Source organism: Urocitellus parryii, chromosome 12 (assembly GCF_045843805.1).
Source record: "Urocitellus parryii isolate mUroPar1 chromosome 12, mUroPar1.hap1, whole genome shotgun sequence".
Lineage (NCBI taxonomy): Eukaryota > Metazoa > Chordata > Mammalia > Rodentia > Sciuridae > Urocitellus > Urocitellus parryii.
In genome coordinates, this window is record NC_135542.1 from 193,040 (window position 1) to 197,779 (window position 4,740).

Below are 4,740 nucleotides of genomic sequence, written 5' to 3' on the forward strand. Positions count from 1 at the left end.
TGTAAGTGATACAGTTTCTTCACATTCAGGACAACACTCAGTATTATATGTCATTTGATGATAGCCATTCCTGCATTATCGATTTGTGCTTTCAATTTTTACTTTCCTAATGCCAAATGACAGCATGTTTTTGTATGTTTCTTACCATTCCAATATCAGTTTTGGTAAAATATTTATTTATTAAAAGCTCTGTCTAGCCATTATTATTTTAAAGCTAATACTATAATTTGAATTAATCTATTGTTCCACCATGGGAATATCATACAGAATAGTTACAATTCCCCCCAAATCCTTGTTTCTCAGCCAGATGTTGTGGTGCATGCCTGAATCCCAGAAGCTTGGAAGGCTGTAACAAGAGGACCAGAATTTCAAAGCCAGCCTCAACAACATTGAGGTGCTACGCAACTCAGTGAGAGTCTGTCTCTAAATAAAAAATACAAAATAGGCCTGGGGATATGGTTCAGAGATTGGGAGCCCCTGAGTTCAATACGCCGTACCCACCCTCCCCCCCACCCAAATCCTCTTTTCTTTGCTTACTCCTTTCTCACTGATAGATGGTAATCTCTGATCTTTTTACTATGTTCAGAGTTTTGTCTTTTCAAAAAAACTATCTATTTTGGGTATTGATTATATCAGTATAATTTCAAGGACTATAACACACACACACTCATTACAAATAGTAATATATTATTAGTGGCACAGGATGTTAACTTGAGGTAGCTCTGCTCATGTGGGGCAAGGAGTATATAAAAAAATCTCTGTAACTTCCCTCAATTTTTCTCTTAAATTGAAAAAAGAGAGATCCGTATATCTGGAGACATAAAATAAATAGTATCTACATCATGCTCATAAAATCTTTAAATATATAAATACTCTAAATTTTTGCATACAAACATTAATACTTAAATGAAAATTTAGATCATTGAATTAAATCTGGCTATAAATGAAGTGAAATGTAATATATCCTTTGATCCACTTATTTCACTCATAGATTTAAGTTTAGAGCAATTCTTGAAAAAGTTTGGAAAAAACATAGACATGATTGCTTTATTTTGGCATTGTTCACAGAAGTGCCAGAATGAGAGAGAATCAGGAGAAGTTGGAGACATGTTAAGATAATTATACTGGATTTGTACAATTTCAAATGTATAAAATTGAATTATAGCTATATGAATTAAGCACAGATGACTTATTTAGTGAGACATACTTTATATCATAAGTATTTATCCAAGTACATACATAAAACTCATTAGAAATCTGCAAAAACAGAGAAGTGGGGATTAGGGATGAAGAATAAGAAAAAGATGAGTTAGGAGAACAGTGTGAGACAAAATGCAGAATATCATGAGATGACCCCTGTGCACCTGAGATGAACACAAAAGAGAAACAACTACAAATTTATTTACCTAAATAAAATCATTTCACCATTTATTAACCATTTTATCCTGTCAGTAAAATAAAGTATATAAATTTATTTGTTTATTATTATTGTTGTACTTAAGTTGTCAAGGTAACTCAGAGAGTGGAAAAGCATAAATGACTTCTTGAGTAATGGTTTATCACCATTTTCTCTCATTAGAGTAAATACAAGAGGAAAAATGTTAGGAAATAAAAGTATAAAATCATTCCAGAAGAATAATACACAGTGCAAATAATTCTCCTATTTATCTCTAGTGGCAAAAATCAAGGAATTATTTTACAAAGAAGCAAAAAGGAGGAGAAATATCTGAATTTTCTTTGACTGATTTCTTTTTCTATTCTAACTTGATTGTGCAGTAGAAATGGATTTCTCATTTTGAAACCAACAAAGGGTGTTCTATTTGCATATTCCATCTCAACTGCAGTATTTCTTAGTATTAAGAACTAGTTACACAGCAGAGCTGTGCTTCTTAATGTATCATCTGTTCACAATGGTTTTGCATAATGGCTCTATGTTGCTTGGAGATATGCACTTAATTGCAGCAATCCATAAAACACTCTGTAATGCTACACACCTTATTTAGCTCTTCCACATATTAAGGAGATGCAGGGAGAGGGAAAATTTATCTATATGTTAAAGGAGAATTCACATAGTTCACAACTAATATGTCATAAAATATTAAGTGTCAGTTCCTTTACTCTTAAGAACTTTTTGAAGAGAAAAGTATGAATAAATTCTACACATCTTTTGCCACAGTGGGAGGGGAATAGTTTATTTAAAACAAGGGCAAACTGAGGAAAAAGTATCCTATCCTAATGTCAAATTTAATGCATATGCACTTCATCTTGGCTTTCAAAATAGAAAATTAGCATAGATGTCTGGACATACTATCTTAATAAGAACATCATTCATTATAACATTCTTTAAAGATCACTGTAGAGACACAGTTGGCTATTATTTCATATTTAGGAATATCAATTTTAGCTGTTTAATTTGACAAGGTAAACCATACAGAGAAAACAACCTATGATGATAACACATAAATTTTTTATTAAAAATTTCAAATGTATTAAAATTCATCTATGCTCAATCTTTGTCACTGCTAGATTTTTTCTCTTTTATAAAAATAAATTTTAAAACATATTTCTGATAGGATTTAAAATTCAAACAAGTTATATTAAAGATACACCAAGATATTATTGACATATAGACTTTGCATCTCTTTGAGGCACTATATATTCTAAATAATTTTTTATTTTATCTAAGTCTCAAAACTACTTTATGATGTAAATATTTTTAAGCAAAATTCACAGAAGGAATCTATGGCCTCAAAAAGGTTAAGAAACTTGATAGAGCACAAATACTAAATGGCACAAATACTAAACCTGGCACTGACAAAGATTAAGCAGAGATATTTAGTTTGATTCTGAGTACTGAAAGGAGAATAGCCATAAGGATGGTCAGAATCGAGAAGGACATAGATAAGTTTATACAACTTCCTGTATTACGCTAAAGTGCATACTTCAAGTGAACTTCTCAAATACATTTAGTTTGAAATATATGTTAGAACTGCATACATGTCCATTGATAAATGAAATTGATAACTGAATTATAACAGAATGAAAGGTTCAGAAAAATGGAAAAAATTCCAGAAAAGAAGTATTCAGGCCATTCTTTTAGATATTTTCCTGACATCAAATTTCTTTATATATCATGAATTTATGATATGATTATGATAAAGTTATGATATGATTCAATCTGTTATACTAACCAAGATATAATTGACTGCATGGATTTTATGATCTATATAAAATGAATTAAATTTTAATCATTTATTTCATCATGACAACAATCTTTATTATAACTTATAAAAATAGAATAAAGGTCCTTTTGGTTCATAAGTGTGATGATTATTGGGTGTTCATGTGGTTGGTGTGGGAGATGTGCCTTGCTCTACACCTTGTCACTACATCTGCACATTATTTATCTGTTGTCAAAAAAAGGCTAAGGAAGGTATTTTACTAGGTCAATTTAAACTCCTTCTTTCTCTCTTGAGTTCTTATTTCTTTTTAATAAATGATATAATTCCACCTTACTCTGATCTCTCCTCCTGGGGCCCATGAGCCACCCTAGAAATTGTCTAAAAAGAACAAAAAGAATCATCTTTCTTATTACCTTCCAATATGCATCACATACTGTCCTGTTCAATTTTCAATTTCCATACTGTACTGTCTTGTTCAATTTTCAATTTTTTGTCCTTTAATTTTTTTTGCAATTCTATACCAACTAAAAGATAAAGTCTAACTCTAAACAATGACAGATCTGAACTTTCTTGATCTCTTTACCCTCTACACATAATTCCAGTATATTATATTTTCACTTCCCTGAACACATTTGCTTCAAAATATGTTCAGGCCTCATATCCTAGGTGAAAATTTACAGACTAGACCTGACAAACTACCCTAAAATGTTTAATTATTGTATTTTGCACATGAAAGTGAACACAAAATTTTTCATTATGTGGATTCATCATTTTCACAGTGTTAATAGTATTTGTATGAAAGTCAATGTTATTTTTTACAAGCATAAATACCAAAAGAAATTGATAAAAAATTCTTTAAAATTATTAAGGTACCAACTAATTATACCAAAACTAACATTTCATTTACACTATTTTTATTAAATAGATGAAAGTCTGATGGCTTTGACAAATAGATAACATAGAAATCAAGATTCAGTGAGGGAAGGAGAGAAGGAGAGAAGCACACAGGCAACGTCACATAAAAAGTAGCTTTGAGGGCTGAGATTCGCTTGCCTAGTGCGAGTGGGACCTGGGTTTGATCCTCAGCACTATTGTGTTCTGTCAATCTACACCTAAAGAGTAAATATTAAAAAAAGAGTAGCTTTGAGTACTAAAAAGTTAATTTTGTAACCAATAAATCTCTAAAACAACATGGTTCTGAAAGTTTTTATAATTCTTACACATTTTTTAAATTCTAAGTCAAGATCTTTGACACACAAAAAGAGAATTCTGAGCTAGAACAAAAAAAAAACACTTAAAAATGTTTAGGAAAACTGAGAGATACCAAAGGTTTACATTGCAGCAGAGCCAGTACAAATGTGCTGAGGACAGCAAATATTTTAGTATATGAGCAGATAAATCTATACACAACATACAGAATGAACTTCAGTTTCACATAATTCACATATTGTTATTGTTTGTTGTGAAGCTTTTAAGAAATACAAATATCTTAAGAGAAACAACTGAACCTTGCCAATATAGTAAGAATTCTTGCCCAAAATAAAATGTATGTAATTCT

General features: G+C 30.7%; 1 pseudogene; it reads left to right on the forward strand.

The window, feature by feature from the left end:
- The first annotated feature begins 3,304 nt into the window (after positions 1–3,304).
- Positions 3,305–3,413, forward strand: LOC113178237 (small nucleolar RNA U13; annotated as a pseudogene).
- Positions 3,414–4,740: the final 1,327 nt, after the last annotated feature.